The sequence below is a fragment of the Neoarius graeffei genome, chromosome 16 (genome assembly GCF_027579695.1).
Source record: "Neoarius graeffei isolate fNeoGra1 chromosome 16, fNeoGra1.pri, whole genome shotgun sequence".
Taxonomy (NCBI): Eukaryota; Metazoa; Chordata; class Actinopteri; order Siluriformes; family Ariidae; genus Neoarius; species Neoarius graeffei.
Window position 1 is genome coordinate 68451657 of NC_083584.1, and position 23477 is coordinate 68475133.

The window sequence follows — 23477 nt, forward strand, 5'->3', positions numbered from 1 at the left end:
GAGATATATTTACAGTGGGAAACACATCTCGGAACCGGCACACACCTGTTTGTGTTGGCTAACACGATTTGCTCTGGGGGCAAAGCAGCCACTAAGTGCACATGTAAAGCTTTATGCTTTTGTCATAGAGGAATAATAATGGCGTGGGTTGGAGCTCAGGTGTTCTCACTAACATGATAAAAACATCAGCGCTGCTGTTATGGAACAATGCGTGAGAGTTGAATCTGTAATTCAGCTGTCAGTGGCACAGCAAATATATATATATATATATATATATATATATATATATATATATATATATATTTTTTTTTTTTTTTTGGAAATGCAAAAACCTCAAACAACAGATCTGTACATGAATACTAATTGACTCAGCTTTCCTACTCTTTTAACCTAACACAAGCAGCCATTTCCTCTAAGGTTAAGGAGATGTTTATGTAACATTTATGGAAGGATAAATGTTCTAGTGTCAGTGCTTTGTAAAGCTGTAACTTTAAAGGAGTTTACTAAAGAGGAGTTGATGCTTTTTGGCACTTTTTATGCATATTTTCATTATATAGTTTTACATCTAGCAATGAGGGGTAGAATTACATAAAATAATATTTAATATTTAATTCACACATTTGTGGCCCCTACACTGCAGTGTTTATTGCTCTTAGCCTGAGCCCCACATGCCTTTATAGCAGTATGAAGAAGTGTGCAAATGAATAACTATTCAATACAATTATTATATACTGGTGCATCTCAAAAAATTAGAATTTCATGGAAAACTTTTTTTTGTAATTTAATTCAAAAAGGTAAACTCTCATATATTATATTTTCATTATGTGTAAAGTGAAATATTTCAAGCTTTTTTTTTCTTTTGATGATTATGGCTTATAGCTCATGAAAATCAGAAATCCAGTATCTCAAAATATTAGAGCATTTCATTTTGAGTTTGAGTAAAACAGTATAAATACAGTGTATCTCTTGGTCTAGTTCAGTACACACAACCAAAATCATGGGGAAGACTGATGACTTGACAGTTGTCCAGAAGACAATCATCCACAAGGAGGGTAAGCCACAGAAGGTCATTGCTGAAAAGGTTGGCTGGAAAAGGTGCACAAGCAGCAGGGATGAGCACAGCCTGAAGATGAAAAGTCGATTCAAGAACTTGGGAAAGCTTCACAAGGAGTGGACTGAGGCTGGTATCAGTGCATCAAGAGCCACCACCCACAGACATCTTCAGGAAAGGGACTACAACTGTCATATGCCTAATATCAAGCCTCTCCTGAACCAGATACAATATCAGAAGCATCTTACCTGGGCTAAGGAGAGAAAGAACTGGACTGTCGCTCAGTGGTCCAAAGTCCTCTTTTCAGATTAAATTAAATTTTGCATTTCATTTGGAAATCATGGTCCTCGAGTCTGGAAGAACAGTGGAGAGGCACAGAATCCAAGGTGTTTGAAGTCCAGTGTGACGTTTCCACAGTCTGTGATGATTTAGAGTGCCATGTCATTTGCTGTTTTTGGTCCACTGTCTTTTATCAAGTCCAATGTCAATGCAACATCTACCAGGAGATTTTAGAGCACTTCATGCTTCCATCTGCTGACAAGTTTTATGGAGATGCTGATTTTCTTTTCCGGCAGGACTTAGCACCTGTCCACAGTGCCAAAACTACTACCAAACAGTTTGCTGACCACGATATTACTGTGCTTGATTGACCAGCCAACTTACCTGACCTGAACCCCGGAGAGAATCTATGGGCTATTGTCAAGAGAAACATAAACACCTAAACCAAAAATACAGATGAGCTGAAGGCTGCTATCAAAGCAACCTGGGCTTCAGTAACACCTCAACAGTGCCACAGGCTGATCACCTCCATGCCATGGTGCATTGATACAGTAAGTCATGGTAAAGGGGCCCCAACCAAGTTTTGAGTGTGTACCTAGACAAACTTTTCAGAAGTTGGATATTTCTGTATTGTAAATCCTTTTTTATTGATCTAAGGAAATATTCTAATTATTTGAGATACTGGATTCTTGATTTTCATGAGCTATAAGATAATCATCAAAATTAAAACAAAAAAGGCTTGAAATACTTCACTTTATGTATAATGAATATAGAATATATGAGCATTTACCTTTTCGAATTAAATTATAAAAAAATAAACTTGTTCACGATATTCTGATTGTTTGAGATGCACTAGTATAGGAGGAAATTAAGGGGTCCAAGCATCATGTAACAAACTGGGGCAATGTAGAAGTCAAAGAAAAACTTGTGTTTCCTGTTGATTGTCCATAATGATAATTTTAATGTGTGTTTATAGTTTTTTATTTTATTTTATTTATTTATTTTTTTTGGCTCGAAGATGAGAGTAATGACTGTGAGATGGTTTTAGAGCACTTCCTGGTTTAGCATTTTAGAGAGCTGCTGATTAGAATTTGAGATCACTTGGAACTTTATTATTATTATATTTATTTATTTATTTTCATTGTTTCGACCCAATTTATGAGATGAGGATCTTTAATTAAAACATTGGATCTGACTGAACTGCATTTGAGGAAGAATGATATTTCACCTTAATTAATAACTGACTGACTTTTATTTCTATACTAATGAAAGTAGAGTCATAAGCGTACATGGATGAGTGTTCTGTAGTGTGTGTGTGCGCGCACACCAACATGCTTTATGGCTACTGCAGTGTTTGAGGATCAGTGGAGGTTAATGAAAAGCTCTGCCACAGTGCGCGATGATGAGGAGATGAAGAGAACAAGCCAGCAAGACACTCATCAGTTGTGGCAGGTGTCATGCGGAATGAATCAAGATTCTATGATTATGTGTGTGTGTGTGTGTGTGTGTGAGTGAGAGAGAGCACATATGTCAGCTCACAAATCCATGTGTCTGTGTGAGATGTAAGAACGTGTGTATGCAGCGTGACATCCTCTGATAGATCAAGAGAGGAGAATATTGACTAGATTTCATAAACACTATTTAAAAACCATATTGGAATCTTGTATAGGCTCATGTTCCTCATGTCCTGCCATATCTCACCCTGGTAAACAGCTGAATGCAACTGTTTGAATTTTAATTTTGTTTCACATTTGTGTGATGCATCATCATTTTTTCCACACCGAAAACGAGTCTGATTTTTTTAGTATCCACAAAGGGGGCAAAGATACAAACCTTTATCACTATGATAAATGGCTAACACTACATAGCACCAAGTCTGAAATGTAACATGACCCAGCATCAACAGAATGTTCTGTATGATCGATTCATGTGCTTTTCTTCATGTTTCATATTTCTCAGCTACACACACTGCAAATATGAAGAAAAATAAAATTCTTTCCAGGAGCATACATTACAGACTGAGCATGGGATCTACTAGTGCATCTCAAAAAATTTGAATATTGTGAAAAAGTTCAATATTTTCCATCAGTTATTTAAGAAAGTGAAAATGTTATATATTATAGACTCATTACACATAAACTAAAATGTTTCAAGCATTTTTCTATTTTAATCAGTATGGCATACAGTACAAAACCAAAAAAAAAAAAAACATCACAAAATATTAGAATATTTCATTTCGAGTTTGAGTAAAACAGTATGAACACAGTGTATCTCTCAGTCTAGTTCAGTACACACAACCACAATCATGGGGAAGACTGCTGACTTGACTGTTGTCCGGAAGATGATCACTGATGCCCTCCACAAGGAGGGTAAGCCACAAAAGGTCATTGCTGAAAAGGGTGGCTGGAAAAGGTGCACAAGCAACAGGGATGGCTGCAGTCTTGAGAGGATTGTCAAGAAAAGTTGATTCAAGAACTTGGGAGAGCTTCACAAGGAGTGGACTGAGGCTGGTGTCAGCGTATCAAGACCCATCACGAACAGACATCTTCAAGAAAGGGGATACAACTTTCGCATTCCTAATATCAAGCTACTCCTGAGCCAGAGACAATGTCAGAAGTGTCTTATCTGGGCTAAGGAGAGAAAGAAATGGACTGTTGCTCAGTGGTCCAAAGTCCTCTTTTCAAATGAAAGTACATTTTGCATTTAATTTGGAAATCACAGTTCTAGAGTCTGGAAGAAGAGTGGAGAGGCACAGAATCCAAGGTGTTTGAAGCCCAGTGTGAAGTTTCCACAGTCTGTGATGATTTGGGGTGCCATGTCATCTGCTGGTGTTGGTCCACTGTATTTTATCAAGTCCAAAGTCAACACAGCCATCTACCAGGAGATTTTAGAGCACTTCATGCTTCTATCTGCTGACGAGCTTTTTGGAGATGCTGATTTCCTTTTCCAGTAGGATTTAGCACCTACCCACAGTGCCAAAACTACTACCAAATGGTTTGCTGACCATGATATTACTGTGTTTGATTGGCCAGCCAACTTGCCTGACCTGAACCCCATAGAGAATCTATGGGGTATTGTCAAGAGGAAGATGAGAAACACCCGACCCAAAAATACAGATACGCTGAAGGCCACTATCAAAGCAACCTGGGCTTCAATAACACCTCAGCAGTGCCACAGACTGATCACTCCCATGTCACACCTCATTGATACAGTAATTCATGGTAAAGGAGCCCCAACCAAGTATTGAGTGTATAAATGAATATACTTATCAGAAGTTGGACATTTCTGTATTGTAAATCCTTTTTTGATTGATCTTAGGGAATATTCTAATAATTTGAGATACTGGATTTCTGATTTTCATGAGCTATAAGCCATAATCATCAAAATTAAAACAAAAAAGGCTTTAAATATTTCACTTTACATGTAATGAATATAGAATATATGAAAGTTTACCTTTTTGAATTAAATTATGAAAAAAAGGAACTTTTTCATGGTATTCTAATTTTTTGAGATGCACTAGTACAGGGGTCACCAAACTTTTTTCTCTGGGGGCCACATTGTCGTTCCTGACTGTGATGGGGGCCGGGGTCGGGTCAGCTATATCACATAGAATTGTATAACCCAGACAAATATGACCACCAGCAGGCCTCATTGTGTAGTAGAGATTACTAGCCTGGCACGGCCATCCCCACTACTATATCCACACTACTATATCCATACTACTATATCAACACTTGATTCCTGGCACATATTTGTTTATCTTTACTAGTGGTTTGCAAAAATAGTAATCAAGTCTTCACACTTTGTTTTAATTTGAAATACCACTGATATTCAATTTATTTATTTTCTAATAAAAATAATATCAAAGCTGTCAAGGTAAGAAACATCTGCCTAGTTGAGGTGATTGACACTGGCAAAGGTGAGTGGAAAATTATAAATTGTAGGTAAGCCTGTTGATATTATTAATAATATTAATAATAATTGTATGCAGCACTTAATAAAGGTCAAATAAATAGGCATATAAAATAAATACATTTTAAAAAATAGTGAAATTATAATATGAGCAATAGATCACAGCAGTTGTGCTGTGTCCTGCACGTCATTGCTCTCATCCATGGCCAAAGCAAAAAACTCGAATTCTGACACTTTCTCATTCAGCTGGTCATACACGTTGTCCCCCAAATCCTCGGTTCGCCTGGTCATAGTAGGTGCGGAGAGACTCGCCGCATTGAGCGCATCCTTCTTGTCGGGACACACCTCCTCGGCCACAGCAAGCATGCATACTTTAACAAAGTCCCCATCAGTAAACGGCTTTCCATGGGTAGCTAGTAGGTGAGCTACCTTATAGCTAGCTCGGACAGCAGCCTGGTTGATCTGGGTTTGGTGAAGGAATACATTCTGTTGTGCAGCCAGTCCGCATTTCATCCTCCGAATCCTGTCTTCTCTTGTTTGCCCTCGCAAACTAGCATACTCTTTGTGGCATAGTTCGAATTACGTGGGAGCCAATGGGAGCTGAGCTCCCATTCCCTCAGGCTCCCATGAAAGAAGCAAACTTAATTTTCTGTGGAAGTCTCTCAAATACGTCATATATCACCATAATAAGCTTGAATAGCCTATATCACCATATAAATATAAATAAAACTCATTTCATTTCCGATCACCATGCAGCCATAACTTTGTATTGAACGTGTTATTAAACCGCAACATGTACGGCTGTACTTCACCACCACACCACTATGCGCGCAAACTGAAATTTGCAGCCTGCGAAATCGAATGTGAAGTTAAGTCCGAAGAAGACTTGTCCTCTATCTCACAACGATCTTCCTTTGTTTAACAATATATATAATATATATATATATATATATAAATTTGTTTAAATATATATATATATATATATATATATATATATATATGCAACACCGTGTGTGCGTGCGTGCATGCGCGCGCCTGTGTGTGAAAGCTGTGCACTGCAGTGCGCAAAAGTGCGCTGGTCCAGGAGAGCGAGTATGCATTGCTTTTTTTTTTTTTTTTTTTATTAAATAGAGACCCCCATAGGGTCAAATTTATAATTCGAACCCTGCTTTGTGGCGGGTTTCATAGTGACGACGCAGATTATATTCTTTGAAAACCGGCACACTTTCTTTACATACAAGACAAACTGCACGGTCCTTACACTGAATGAAAAAATAATCGGTGGTCCACTGTTCTTTAAAAACTCTGCACTCTGTCAGCTTTTCGCTTACCGCTAGCCATTTTGCTGTCCTGAACACTGACAGTTCTTTGCGCATGCGCTGCCTGTCACTGCTTGATCGCGAGCATATGACGAAAATTCGGAAAATATGAATAGTTCATTTTATAACTAAATATCAATTTTAATTGATAAAATCAACAAAATACAAGATGCAGACATGTTATTATTTGCCAAAAAGCAATTTAAAAAAATAGGCCATGACCACTTTTGGGGATTGCCTCATAGGGCTGGTTCAAGTGATGGGGGGTAGAGGGGATGGGGGGCCGGTCAAAGGGGGGTGGCGGGCCGGATCTGGCCCGCGGGCCGTAGTTTGGTGACCCCTGCACTAGTATATGAAATTACTGACTGTGCACAGTATAACATGAATGCCAAAGGACATGGAAATATAGCTTCATAAGGAAGAAAAATAGACTCTGATATATAATGTGAGTCAGATTATTGTAATACATTTTGTAATGCTCGGGAATATTAAGCCTGCTCTCTGAGGGTGTAGATCAAGAGCTTAGATTATACAGCACAATGTCAGACTGTGTGTGTGTGTGTGTGTGTGTGTGCGGGCACGTGCGCACGCTTGAGTGTTATTGTTTATTCTACACGAATATGCGATGGAGATTTATGAACTTCTCACATTTCATATCTCTCACGGTTTCGTCACTCAGTAACAAAAAGCAGAAGCTCTAAGACTTAGCAGTGAGACTGCACTAATATTTATGCATTTTAAAGATTTTTTTTCAGATACATTTTATATCCTTGAGTACAACATGAAGATACACTTCAAAGACATGAGGCAGTCTCAGAAAACCTGAACCCAAAATTACCAAAAGTTTGGTTTGGGCAAATAATATAATTTATTTAAAGGGTTTTGTTGTTGTTTTTTGTTTTTTAAACTTTACACATTTTACCACTCTCACTTATATATTGTTTTCAGTCAAGTCAAGTTAGTTTATTTGACAGATACTGTCACAAAGCAGCTTTACAGAAAAATAAAGACTAAACATATGAACTAATTTTATCCCGAATTAATTTACTTATCCCCAATGAGCAAGCCTTTGGTGATGGTGGCAAGAAAAAACACTCTGTGACAACATCAGGAAGAAAGCTTGAGAGGAACCAGACTCAAAAGGGAATCCATCCTCATTTGGGTGATAACAGATAGCATGATTATAAATAACTCGCTTCTATAGTGTCCTATAGAGTCACAAAGTATAACTGTGAAATCAGAAAACTCATTATAGTTTTAACATGAAGTCTGTTTTGTTCAAGTTATAAACTGTTCATTGATGGAAACTTGAGTGGAAAACTGTTCATGACAACTGCAGTCCTAAAGTTATCATGGTGATTGTCATCCTCAGCCATCACTGCAAAACCATAAGTGTCCAGAGCCATCTCCTATGTGTGTCTTTCGATTGTCCATATGGGGCCATCCTCCACAGAAGCGATGTGATGAGACTCCAGCCAAAAGTAGGGCATCAGGATGGAACAAGCAAATCTGAAGAGCAAGAGAGGTCAGCATCGCTGGTATCTCAGGATTGACATGTAACTCAACAGAGCAGAGAGAAAGAGACAGGCAGAGAGAGAGAGAGAGAGAGAGAGAGAGAGAGAGAGAACACAGGTTGTTAAGTATGCCTGTTGTCACCTGATGGTTAAGAACAGTGTACATTGTATGCTGAGTGCAAGCAGGAACTCCAGTAAGGCTAACTATGACAGCATAACTACAGTGGTGCTTGAAAGTTTGTGAACCCTTTAGAATTTTCTATATTTCTGCATAAATATGATCTAAAACATCATCAGATTTTCACACAAGTCCTAAAAGTAGATAAAGAGAACCCAGTTAAACAAATTAGACAAAAATATTATACTCAGTCATTTATTTATTGAGGAAAATTATCCAATATTACATATCTGTGAGTAGCAAAAGTATGTGAACCTTTGCTTTCAGTGTCTGGTGTGACCCCCTTGTGCAGTAATAACTGCAACTCAACGTTCCCGGTAACTGTCGATCAGTCCTGCACACCAGCTTGGAGGAATTTTAGCCCATTCCTCCGTACAGAACAGCTTCAACTCTGGGATGTTGGTGGGTTTCCTCACATGAACTGCTCGCTTCAGGTCCTTCCACAACATTTCGATTGGATTAAAGTCAGGACTTTGACTTGGCCATTCCAAAACATTAACTTTATTCTTCTTTAACCATTCTTTGGTAGAACGGCTTGTGTGCTTAGGGTCGTTGTCTTGCTGCATGACTCACCTTCTCTTGAGATTCAGTTCATAGACAGATGTCCTGACATTTTCCTTTAGAATTCACTGGTATAATTCAGAATTCATTGTTCCATCAATGATGGCAAGCCATCCTGGACCAGATGCAGCAAAACAGGCCCAAACCATGATACTACCACCACCATGTTTCACAGATGGGATAAGGTTCTTATGCTGGAATGCAGTGTTTTCCTTTCTCCAAATATAATGCTTCTCATTTAAACCAAAAATTTCTATTTTGGTCTCATCCATCCACAAAACATTTTTCTAATAGCCTTCTGGCTTGTCCACATGATCTTTAGCAAACTGCAGATGAGCAGCAATGTTCTTTTGGAGAGCAGTGGCTTTCTCCTTGCAACCCTGCCATGCACACCATTGTTGTTCAGTGTTCTCCTGATGATGGACTCATGAACATTAACATTAGCCAATGTGAGAGAGGCCGTCAGTTGCTTAGAAGTTACCCTGGGGTCCTTTGTGACCTCACCTACTATTACACGCCTTGCTCTTGGAGTGATCTTTGTTGGTCGACCACTCCTGGGGAGGGTAACAGTGGTCTTTAATCTCCTCCATTTGTACACAATCTGTCTGATTGTGGATTGCTGGAGCCCAAACTCTTTAGAGATGGTTTTGTAACCTTTTCCAGCCTGATGAGCATCAACAACGCTTTTTCTGAGGTCCTCAGAAATCTCCTTTGTTCATGCCATGATACACTTCCACAAACATGTGTTGTGAAGATCAGACTTTGATAGATCCTTGTTCTTTAAATAAAACAGGGTGCCCACTCACACCTGATTGTCATCCCATTGATTGAAAACACCAGACTCTAATTTCACCTTCAAATTAACTGCTAATCCTAGAGGTTCACATACTTTTGCTACTCACAGATATGTAATATTGGATCATTTTCCTCAATAAATAAATGACCAAGTATAATATTTTTGTCTCATTTGTTTAAATGGGTTCTCTTTATCTACTTTTAGGACTTGTGTGAAAATCTGATGATGTTTTGGGTCATATTTATACAGAAATATAGAAAATTCTAAAGGGTTCACAAACTTTCAAGCACCACTGTAAAAGGGAGAGCCAGAAGATCACACAGACATGAGGGAGCCCTGGGACATAAAGCAGCCAGCCACTACACCATCGACAAACCTGAGTGATTGAGTGAGGGGGGCAACAGCATCCATATATCCCAGTTTACCAAAACACTCTATGCCCAAGGACCTTTCAGATCTACTATTTTACCTAATAAAAACTATTAACAAAATGCTTGACTAAATGGATATGTTTTCAGCCTAGACTTAAACACTGAGACTGTGTCTGAGTCCCAAACACTACTTGGAAGGCTGTTCCATAACTTTGGGGCTTTGTAAGAAAAAGGTTTGCCCACTGATGTAGCCTTCACTATACGAGGTACCAGCAGATAGCCTGTACCTTTTGATCTAAGTACTGGAAGGTGTGGTGGGTCAAGGACCAGAAGTTCACTCGGGTACTGTGGTGCAAGACCATTCAATGCTTTAAAGGTCAATAGTAGTATTTCATAATCAATACGAAGTTTGATTTGGAGCCAATGCAGTGTGGATAAGACAGGGTGATGTGGTCATATCTTCTACTGTTGTTCTAGTAAGGACTCTTGCTGCTGCATTTTGAACTAACTGGAGCTTGTTTATGCCCTTATTGGAACATCCAGACAGTAAGGCATTACAATAATCCAACCTAGAGGTAACAAAAGCATGACCTAGTTTTTCTGCATCATGTAGTGACATTATATTTCTTATCTTAGCAATACTTCTGAGATGAAAGAAAGCTATCCGGGTAATGTTATCGATATGAGTTTCAAACAAAAGACTGGAGTCAATAATAACCCAGAGGTGATAGTAGACCCTGAGGACTAATGTCTTTTACACATTCCTCAATTCTATTAAGCTAGTAGCTCTCATCTGGCTTTGCAGAAACATACAACTGTGTGTCATCAGCATAACAGTGGAAGCTAATGCCATGCTTACGAATAATAAGACTCACCTCTTCAGGCTGCACCTCTCCCCTGCCTCCCTGCCCACTGTGTAGCTGTATATCATTCTAGACCAACCAAGGCTGTCTACTGTCTAGTCTGGGGTTAGCTGTTTGAGTTCTCTATTTAGTTGTACCTTATGGTTGCTTAGCTGTTTTCTGAGTATTGATACTTCCACAGAATATTACACTAGGTATTGCTGTCACTTGTTCAGTTGGTACTAGAACTTTGTTGTCTCAAAGTTCAGCATTTCGTGTACCTGACTTTTGCACTCATTGTACATCACTCTAGATAATAGTGTCTGCTAAATGCCATGTAATGTCATGTAATGTAATATAATATCACCCAGAGGTAGTATATATAATGCAAAAAGCAAAGGGCCTAAGACAGAACCTTGTAGACCACCAAACTTTACCTTCGTATGTATCAAAAAAAAAAAATCACCATTTACATAAACAAACTGATAACAATCAGTTAAATATGACCTGAGCCAGGAGAGGGCTGTTCCCTTGACTCCCAAAACATTTTAGAGTCTATCAAAGAGAACCATATGATCAATGGTGTCAAAGGCTGCACTATGGTCAAGCAATACAAACAAGGAGACACAGCTTGGATCAAAGGCCAGCAGTAAGGCATTTACTTCCCACTGGCCTTTGCTCTGAGCTGTGTTTAAAAAAGCCATAAAATCCAAAACAAGGTGATTCCTTGTTTTTAATAAAGCATATAGTCTTGCTTATAAAAGCATATGCAGCTTTACCTCTGACTGTTTCATGTTGCCCACACTGTAAACTCCTTTCATCTCCTTAAAATGGAGAAAACTTCATCATATCAACAATGACATGTTTTTCTTTTTTAACAATAGACATAACATACTAAAATGAGAGCATTAATATAAACTTTCACTTCTGTCAGGAAATTAATCAATACCTTCAAACCAGTCAGAATCTAGAATTTGCACAGTTTGTCACAGAGTCAGTCCCAGAAAGTCTTTTTTTTGTGATTTCAGAAAGCAGTAACGTTTGAAAATGTCAGAATTTATTAAACGTTTCTAGACACCATTGTGACATTTTATTTTAAAAGGCACGTTTGTGATTTTCTTTCTCTCTGGTAAAGGAAATTAAATGTGCATGCCATGTCAGGCTGGCTCCACAATGGATTCTCTTTCAGATGAAGCAATTCTCTGTTAGATCCTTTCACACACACACACACACACACACACACACACACACACACACACACACAACAGTGGTCACCTCAAGCCATAGTGTTATTCAATAAACCCACAGAATTGTGTTCAGAGACAGAAAAAAATTCCAACATTCCCCCCAGCCACATTAAAGCACTGCCACATCAGCTCCACATACACGTTTTTTGCATTTTTGTGTGTTCAGGGAACATACGATGGTAAATCACAGCCTCTAATCATCAAATTAACAATCTTTCAATTAAGCTGCTTCCAGCTAACAATACAGCAATTTATTCTGCTAGCAATCACGGCTATGTGCAATTAGCCTGCCTAATAAAGCGTAGTGTTTGCCGACTGCAGTGCTTTACACACACCCAAACAGCATGAGGAGCCACTGTGAAGCAACCAGTACTAAGAAGATATAATGAACGGAACCGGACAGCACAGCAGGTTTAAATCACTCTGATATTTATTCCATGCCCAAGAGGATGAGATGAGCTAAAATTAACTGGCATTAGGTAGAGAAATAAAACACAATGTGGAGTGCTGGAAAGAAATCAGTTGCAGTTATTTTCTAATAAACAAACATTCTGAAGTGTTTGTTTTCTCTTTTATTTGTTTATTAAAGAATGACACATTATTTTATCCATTTATTGTTACATTTTTGCTGTGGAACATATCAATTAATGTGCCTATTTTAAAGATAAATCTATGCTTACGGTTACCACAAATTTTCAGTTATTTATTTGTTTCTTTCTTTGTCCTCCTCTATAACTCCAAGTCCTGCCACACCACAAGGATGGGTACTGAGCCCTATCCTCTACTCCAACCGATTGTGTTCGTGCATTCATCTCTAATGCCATAGTTTCTTCAGTTTACAGATGACACAGTGGTGAGTAGGTTGATCGCCAACAGCAATGAATCAGCCTAGAGAGCAGAGGTGCAGAACCTGGTGAGCTGGAGCTCAGAAAACATCCTGTCCCTTAATACAGCAAAGCCCAAGGAGCTAATCATCAACTGTAGAAGGTCACAGGCTTACTAGTATGCTCCAATCTTTGTCAATGGCCACAGAGTGGAGAGAGTGTACAGCTTCAGGTTTCTCAGCATTCACATCTCACATGGTCTCCAAACATCACTGCACTGGTCAAGAAAGCACAGCAGTGCTGTTTTTCCTGAGGCGCTGAAGAAAACTGTTCTGTCCCAACAGATCCTGGTGACTTTCTACTGCTGCACCACAGAGCACATCCTCACATACCGCATCTCTGTGTGGGATCTTAGCTACACAGCAGCCGATAGGAAAGCTCTTCAGCAGGCCGTCTCCAGTGTGCAGAAGATCATTGGGATACAGCTCCAGGCCCTGGAGGATCTCTACAGCTCACGCTGCCTCAGAAATGTTACTAGCATCTTTATGGACTCGACATACCTGTGACATCGTCTGTTTGAACTCCTTCCTTCTGGCAGACATTATACTAGTGCATCTCAAAATATTGGAATATCCATCTCATCTCATTATCTCTAGCCGCTTTATCCTGTTCTACAGGGTCGCAGGCAAGCTGGAGCCTATCCCAGCTGACTACGGGCGAAAGGCAGGGTACACCCTGGACAAGTCGCCAGGTTATCACAGGGCTGACACATAGGCACAGACAACCATTCACACTCACATTCACACCTACGGTCAATTTAGAGTCACCAGTTAACCTAACCTGCATGTCTTTGGACTGTGGGGGAAACCCACGTGGACACGGGGGAACATGCAAACTCCGCACAGAAAGGCCCTTGCCGGCCACGGGGCTCGAACCCAGACCTTCTTGCTGTGAGGCGACAGCGCTAACCACCATGCCACCTGGAATATCCATGAAAAAGATTTTTTTTTTTATAATTCAGTTCAGAAAGGTAAGCCACATAGATTCTATTTTCATGACATGTAAAGTGAAATATTGCAAGGCTTTTTATTGTTTTAATTCTGATTACTATTATGTAGCTCATGAAAATCAGAGCGGCACGGTGGTGTAGTGGTTAGCACCGTCGCCTCACAGCAAGAAGGTCCGGGTTCGAGCCCTGTGGCCGGCGAGGGCCTTTCTGTGTGGAGTTTGCATGCTCTCCCTGTGTCCGCATGGGTTTCCTCCGGGTGCTCCAGTTTCCCCCACAGTCCAAAGACATGCAGGTTATGTTAACTGGTGACTCTAAATTGACTGTAGGTGTGAATGTGAGTGTGAATGGTTGTCTATGTGTCAGCCCTGTGATGACCTGGCGACTTGTCCAGGGTGTACCCCGCTTCTCGCCCATAGTCAGCTGGGATAGGCTCCAGCTTGCCTGCGACCCTGTAGAACAGGATAAAGCGGCTAGAGATAATGAGATGAGATGAAAATCAGAAATCCAGTATCTCAAAATATGAGAATATTTCATTTCAAATTTGAGTAAAACAGGATAAATAGTATGTATCTCTTGGTCTGGTTCAGTACATGCAATGACAATCTTGGGGAAGACTGCTGACTTGACAGTTATCCAGAAGAAAATCATCGACACCCTCCACAAGGAGGGTAAGTCACAGAAGGTCAATGCTTTATAGTTATAAAGATGGTGCCACAAGAGTGGCAGCTAGTTGCAGTAACTCTGTGCGTGTTTATGTGTTTTGGTATGTTTTTGTACTTTTTTCATGTTTCTTTCTGCACTAGTCTCAGTCAGAAGTGTGCACCTAGGGATGTACTACTCATGAGACTGTGCATTTGTATTTTTCTCTTTTTCTTTCTGGGGCTAGTTAAATCAGCATCAGCAGACCCTTTCAGCCATGGCTCCATTGTTTACACTCGGGAGCAGCTGTTAGCACTGTGCAACACCAAGGTACTCCCCGTGGAAAGACCGGTGATCCCTGCGGAATTAAGGAGAAGGGGATGCAGAGCTGGAATGAAGTGCCGGGAGAAGAAAAGACGGTATAAACCATGCATGCCATCTGTCATCATGGGAAACGTAAGATCTCTCCCTAATAAGATGGATGAGCTAACGGTGCTAATCAGGCTGCAGAGGGAGTACCGGGAGTGTAACCTTATGTGCTTCACAGAGACTTGGCTGAATGAACTCTCACCGGACTTACACGTCACTCTGGATGGATTTCAACTCGTGAGAGCGGACAGGAAAGCTAAGGAGAGCGGCAAGAGGAAAGGAGGGGGAATAGTGATGTTTGTGAACGACAGATGGTGTAACTCGGGGCACATCAGGCTAAAGGAGCAGTACTGCAATAAAAACATTGAACTGCTAGCGGTTAGCATTCGGCCATATTACCTCCCGAGGGAATTCTCGCATGTTATCACGATAACTGTGTACATCCCCCCGGCGGCTGCTGCTGCTGCAGCCTGTGAGCTCTTACACACTACAGTGTCAAAGCTTCAGACATCGCACCCCCAGTCCCTGCTACTAATCTCCGGTGACTTCAATCACGCTTCCCTGTCCTCCACTCTCCCAACCTTCACTCAGTATGTGAAATGCCACACCAGAGACAAGAGAACATTGGATTTAATGTATGTGAACACCAAGGACGCATGTAGCTCATCACCCCTCCCCCTGCTGGGCCATTCTGACCACAATCTGGTTCACTTGTCCCCTACATACATACCTATGGTGAATAAACAACCACCCACCAAGAGGTATGTAAAGAGCTGGTCTGAGGAGACCAGTATGGCACTGAGGGACTGCTTTGACACCACGGACTGGGATGTGTTGTGTGAACCTCATGGGGATGACATTGATAGCCTGACAGCCTGCATCACGGATTACATTAATTTCTGTGTTGAAAACACTGTGCCTATCAGGAAGGTACGGTGTTTTCCCAACAATAAACCCTGGGTGACCTCTGAACTAAAAGCCCTATTAAACGAGAAGAGGGTTTTTAAATCTGACGACAAGGAGGAGATGAGGAGAGTGCAGAAGGAGCTGAAGAGGGGGATAAGGAGAGGCAAGGACAGCTACAGGAGGAAGCTGGAGGAGCGCCTCAAGGGGAGCAATGCCGGAGAGGTATGGAGAGGCCTGAAAACCATCTCTGGCCACACAAAGGACAGTGGGAGGGGCCCTGTATCTGGGGGCCAGGACTGGGCAAATGAGCTGAAGCTCTTTTTCAACAGATTTGACTGTGCCACCCCACCCTCCCCCACTCACCATAGTCCTGACCTGTCTGTGACATACATACATACATACACTTTATTTAAAACACGGTAAAATCATCAGTAATACATACAAACAAAAACAAAAGTTTACATGACACTGGTTTCCATGATTGCCGTGTGTGGGCCCATTGTCTGGAAATATTTATCAAGACTTTGCTTAAAAATAGAAAGCGAGTTAGCACTTCGCATTTTGCTAGGCAAATTATTCCATATCTTTGCTCCATAATAACTAAAACTATGTTTCCCATAGTTTGTTTTTGGAAGTGGAAGTGTTAACTTATTTTCATTATTTCTAAAATTATATTTTGAGTCACATGTATGAAACATATCTCTTAGGTACGCGGGAAAGAGACCATGCAGCATTTTAAACATCGCCACCCCTAGATGCTTTTCTCTTCTAGTGAAGATGTCATCCCACTGCAAGAGGTATCTAAGGGTAGCTGACCTAGTGTCATAATCTGACTTTGTTATAACTCTGGCTGCTCGATTTTGCAATTTCTGTAATTTTTCATTTAGCTTGTTACTAATATTATGCCAAACTGGACTGCAGTAATCAAAATGTGGCTCGATAAGTGCCTTGTAGATATCTACTGCAGTGCTAAGTGAGATATATGGTCTCGCATGTTTAAGTGCGCCAGTGCCTGAGGAAATTTTTTTTGCATAACCCTGTGATATTTTTATTCCAATTTAATTTTTTATTTATATAAACACCTAATGATTTTGTATAATCTACGCACGAGATCCCTTTCCCTTCAATATTCACATTTATTATATGACCATTAGTTCTCACTTTTAACTGTTGTCTTGAGCCCATTATCATAAATTCTGTTTTTGTGACATTCAAACTCAATTTATTTGCCTTGAGCCATTGATTCAAACTGGTCAGTTCAACGTTAATTTGTTTTTCAAGGTCATCAAGGTTTGGGGCCGAAAAACTAATGGTCGTATCATCGGCATACATCCTGGGGGTGGAATTTTCTAAGCAGTATGGGAGATCATTGATATACAAAAGGAACAAGAGAGGGCCAATTATTGACCCCTGTGGTACACCACATGTCAATGTACAGTTGTCAGACATGTGTCCATTGACAAAACATCTCTGTTTCCTTTCACTTAGGTATGACCTGAACCAATTTAAGCTATCATTATTCACCCCATAGTACCTTAATTTTGTGATAATTTTGTGGTCTATAGTGTCAAAGGCCTTCTTAAGGTCGATAAAAATCACACCATTAAGAAAGCCTTTGTCAATATTGACTGACCAACTATTAGTTGCTTCAAGAAGAGCTGTTAAGGTACTATGGAGTGATTGAAACCCTGACTGACAATTTTTCAATAAATGATTGTTGTTAAGATATTCATATAATTGATTATAAATGACTTTTTCGAATATTTTGGTAACTACTGGTAAAACAGAAATAGGTCTATAATTACTAGGATCAGTTTTGGCGCCTTTTTTAAAAATGGGAGACACCCTTGCATATTTCCATTCAGTTGGAAAAATGGCGCTATCAATAGAGCGATTAAAGATAACAGTTAGTGAGGGTGATACAATTTCCACTGCCAATTTTAAAAGTTTGCAGGGGATCTTGTCAAGTCCAGTCGCCTTATTTTTCTCAAGTTTCATGATAAGTTTGCGAACTTCTGTTTCACTAATTCTTTTAAAAGAGAAGGTTTTCTCAGTTTGGATGAGATATGATTCTGGCTTAATGTCGGTATCTGGAATTTCTCGAGCCAAGTTCTCACCAGTATTCGCAAAATTCATTGCCTCCGCGATATCATCTGCGGCTGTTAAGCTATCTCCATCTATTTTAAGTTCAGCAATACCCATAGGCTTTTGCTGGCATGAGTTCAGCTCATTTATCAATTTCCAAGTTTTGCGCATATCGCCTTTGTTACTTTGAAAATTATTTGTGAAATAATCACTCTTTGCTTTTCTAATAGCATTGTTAATGGAGTTTCTTTCTTTTCTATATTCGCTCCAAATTGAATAATCACCCGTTTGTTCGGCTTTCTTTTTAAGAAACTCACGTCTATGCATTTAAGATAACAAATCGTTAGTTAATAATAATAATAATAATAATAATAATAATAATAATAATAATAATAATTTCAACTTATATAGTGCCTTTCAAGAAACCCAAGAACGCTTTACAATTATAGACAAAGAAAAAATAATAATAAAAAATAATAAATAAATAAATAATAAAAAGTCCACCAAGTAGGAGTCAGGATGTAATTCCAGTGGTGTAGCAGCCACAGTCCCACCAAAAGGCGCATGAAAACGAGTCCCACATCTCCAGCACAGCCGCTGTGATGCCGTCAGCCACATCGCTCAAACACCACGCCGTGGATCCACAAAGCGAGCACAGAAGCTCCGCCACGTAGAGCGCTGGTGTGTCCCAAACCGCCTGCACAGCCGCCGCGATGCCACCGAGCAGCATCGCTCGGAACATCACGCCAAGCATTAAAGCGCAGAGCACTGGACAACCACAAATGTTAAATGAGCAGCGAGCTCACTGCAGTCCACAGCTGGGAGCGCAGGCATCACCCACAGCGAACCAAGGCCTAGAGGGAACCAACGCCCAAAACTGGGTCCGGAGCTACACCACAACCGGCGGACAAAACACTCAAACAAACATCAAACTACACAAACACACAGGAAAAAAAAAAGCGAGCGTTTTTTTCCCTATTCTTTTTTGACGCAGTGGGGCATGCTTGTCTAAACAACTTGAAAATTCATTTTTCCATAAACTTCACATGTCGTTAGGGTCCGTTAACGATGCTATTTTGTTCCATTGTTTATTTTTTAGGTTATCGAGGAAATTTTCCACATTGAAATTTTTTAAAGATGTTCTTTCAATTATTTGTTTGGTACCTCGATTTACATAATGAATTTTTCTTGTCATATAAACAAGGGAATGACCACTTATTCCTAAATGCCTTACATCTGAGTCTGTTATTTTTTCAGGCATGTTTGTAATGCATAGGTCAATCAGAGATTTGGATGCTTCGGTTACATGGGTTGGTTTTGTGATTAACTGCTTAAGACCAAATATGTCCAGCACATTCAGTAATGAACGCGAAACAGAGTCCAAGCAGCCTGGTAATAAATTTGCATTACAATCACCAGCTAAGTAAAAATCGAGACACAGTGAATCTATTTTTGCGATCATCTCTTCGAAAGCTTCAAAAATTTCTGGAACTGGCCATGAAGTTCTTTGAGATCTATACCACGTAGCCACTAGAAATGGCCTGGAGTGTGGGTTTGTGATTTCAATGGCAAGAAATTCAAGTTGTTCGTGTTGGAGATCTTTTCAAATTCTGTAATTGAGATTACTTCGAACATAAACAAACTCCACCGGCATTGTGGCCATTTAAAGGGCGATCTTTCCTTATAACTTCATAGCCAGGTACAGTGGGGCAAAAAAGTATTTAGTCAGTCACCAATTGTGCAAGTTCTCCCACTTAAAAAGATGAGAGAGGCCTGTAATTTTCATCATAGGTATACCTCAACTATGAGAGACAAAATGAGAAGAAAAAAAAATCCAGAAAATCACATTGTCTAATTTTTAAAGAATTTATTTGCAAATTATGGTGGAAAATAAGTATTTGGTCAATAACAAAAGTTCATCTCAAAACTTTGTTATATACCCTTTGTTGGCAATGACAGAGGTCAAACGTTTTCTGTAAGTCTTCACAAGGTTTTCACACACTGTTGCTGGTATTTTGGCCCATTCCTCCATGCAGATCTCCTCTAGAGCAGTGATGTTTTGGGGCTGTCGCTGGGCAACACGGACTTTCAACTCCCTCCAAAGATTTTCTATGGGGTTGAGATCTGGAGACTGGCTAGGCCACTCCAGGACCTTGAAATGCTTCTTATGAAGCCACTCCTTTGTTGCCCGGGCTGTGTGTTTGGGATCATTGTCATGCTGAAAGACCCAGCCACGTTTCATCTTCAATGCCCTTGCTGATGGAAGGAGGTTTTCACTCAAAATCTCACGATACATGGCCCCATTCATTCTTTCCTTTACATGGATCAGTCGTCCTGGTCCCTTTGCAGAAAAACAGCCCCAAAGCATGATGTTTCCACCCCCATGCTTCACAGTAGGTATGGTGTTCTTTGGATGCAACTCAGCATTCTTTCTCCTCCAAACACGACAAGTTGAGTTTTTACCAAAAAGTTCTATTTTGGTTTCATCTGACCATATGACATTCTCCCAATCCTCTTCTGGATCATCCAAATGCTCTCTAGCAAACTTCAGATGGGCCTGGACATGTACTGGCTTAAGCAGGGGGACACGTCTGGCACTGCAGGATTTGAGTCCCTGGCGGCGTAGTGTGTTACTGATGGTAGCCTTTGTTACTTTGGTCCCAGCTCTCTGCAGGTCATTCACTAGGTCCCCCTGTGTAGTTCTGGGATTTTTGCTCACCGTTCTTGTGATCATTTTGACCCCACGGGGTGAGATCTTGCGTGGAGCCCCAGATCGAGGGAGATTATCAGTGGTCTTGTATGTCTTCCATTTTCTAATAATTGCTCCCACAGTTGATTTCTTCACACCAAGCTGCTTACCTATTGCAGATTCAGTCTTCCCAGCCTGGTGCAGGTCTACAATTTTGTTTCTGGTGTCCTTTGACAGCTCTTTGGTCTTGGCCATAGTGGAGTTTGGAGTGTGACTGTTTGAGGTTGTGAACAGGTGTCTTTTATACTGATGAGTTCAAACAGGTGCCATTAATACAGGTAACGAGTGGAGGACAGAGGAGCCTCTTAAAGAAGTTGTTACAGATCTGTGAGAGCCAGAAATCTTGCTTGTTTGTAGGTGACCAAATACTTATTTTACCGAGGAATTTACCAATTAATTCATTAAAAATCCTACAATGTGATTTCCTGGATTCTTTCCTCCATTCTGTCTCTCATAGTTGAAGTGTACCTATGATGAAAATTACAGGCCTCTCTCATCTTTTTTAGTGGGAGAACTTGCACAATTGGTGGCTGACTAAATACTTTTTTGCCCCACTGTATATACATTTCATTGTCCTGCACAGATTCGTCAATTTTCGTTTCATTTATGTCTAAAATATCAATCTTTTGTTCCAAAATAAATAATCTAAGTTCATCTATGTGTCAATAATCTGTTAATATTAAGGCAGGCAATCAAAAGTCCTTTACTCGATATAATATTAGAATCTTTCAAAAACTTACCCTGCGCAGGATGTGTATTATGAGAATTCTTGTTTACCTGTGACTCAGTTATAACATCGGGCTCACAAGCAGCAATCATCTAATTTTCTCCCTTATTATTGATATGCTTAATGAGATTCTTTGCTAGTTTGGCCGTTCCATCCTTATTTAGGTGAAGCTTGCTGTTGTTGAGATGAGCTGGCCCGATCAAAGAATTGTCGATAAACCCCCAAGAATTTTGGGTGCAAAACTTTTGCAAGATCTTATTTGTTTGCTGAATCTTTCCTTGTAGGGCAGGTTTATCATTTCGCTCTGTAAGACCTGAAATGGATACTTTGACATCAGCGTCTGTACTTATCTCATTTGCCAGGTCGACGACCTTCTCAGCAGTTTCTCTTGGCGAGCTGGTATCCAGATAGTTTGTACCAACATGTAGGATAATTTCATTGGGTTTTTTCCAGAGAAGAGGTTTTATGTGATCTTGCATATCTTCTGTGGTTGCACCACGGAAAGAATGCACCTCTACTCATTTGGTTCTTGACATCTTGTTTCCCTGTAGAAACTTGACAATCGAGTCTCCAGCTACTACAACAAGCCCTTTTCTACGCTTGCTACTTCCATCATCCTCATCGTTTCATTGTGGTTTTTGACCAGTTGGCTCAGTCGGGCTGTTTTTATCCTTCCTGTTTTGTCTTTTATCCTGAACTATTGTCCATTCTGTCCCATTTGCCGATTGATCCGCCAGTGGCATGTTATTTTCTGTAGAATGAACATCGTGTAATTCTCTTGCCATTATTTGGAGGCCAAGATTAAGTGAATCTCGTTCCTGCGTCAGTGCCTTGCAACGTTCCTCCAGCATTTTCACTCGAAGCCTAAGTTTGTCATTTTCACGTTTTAACGTGTCAAGGGGCTTGGTGTCTTCAGTGGAAGGCTTTAGTTGGTTTATAAATTCCCAGATTTTACCCACTTCTTTTTTAAGATCTTTGATATCGTGGTCCACTGATCTTTCACCGGCTTTGGATGGAGGCACGGGGTCAGAGATCGCGCAATCACCATTCCCTTCATCGGCATCTTCATGCAGTCGGCCATGTTGGGTCAAACTGTCTGATGTAAGATCTTCGTCAGTTTTTTTTTTTCCCTGATCTGGTACTTCTCCCCTTTCCAGCCATAATATTCTCTCTAACTTAGTGTTTTATATTAAATGGAAGCAAGCTATGTTAGAAAAATAAAAGCTTTTGGTAATTTTTGGTCACTTTTTCGGGAGCACTTCAAATATGCGTCTTTCAGCCTCAATGCTCCACCACTCCCCCTCTCCCCTCATAATACCTCTGACACCAACAGCTCCCTCCTCACACCACATCACCCCCCTCCACTCCCTGCCAGACCAATCCATACACTCCACCCCTGACCTCACTCTACAGGACTCACAGCTCGGCTACCCCCTTGCCTCTCCATAACAGCTGATCAGGTGTTGAAGGAGCTGAGGAGGATCAAGACAAGGAAAGCTGCTGGCTGCTGGCCCTGATGGTATCAACTCCAGACTGCTTAAGGACTGTTTAGATCAGCTCTGTGGGATACTTCTGTACATCTTCAACCTGAGCCTCAGTCTGGAGAGAGTTCCACTTCTGTGGAAAACATCATGTGTGGTTCCAATTCCCAAGACTGTGCACCCCAGGGAGCTCAACCACTTTAGGACAGTAGCTTTAACGTCTCACCTGATGAAGATCATGGAGAGGATTGTTCTCTCCCACCTCCGACACCTGGTGAACAGCAAGATGGACCCCTGCAGTTCGCATACCAACTGGGCATTGGTGTAGATGACGCTATCATCTACCTGCTACACTGGTCACTTTTACACCTGGAGGGCACTGGGAGCACTGTGAGAGTCATGTTCTTTGACTTCTCCAGTGCTTTCAACACAATCCAGCCATCACTGCTTAGGGGGAAGCTGGAGGGAGCTGGTGTCAACTGCCACCTGGCTGCATGGATCATCAACTACCTCATTAACAGACCGCAGTATGTAAGGCTCCGTGACTGTGTGTCTGATGTGGTAGATTGCAGCACAGGGGCTCCACAGGGTATGGTGCTCTCTCCTTTCCTCTTTACA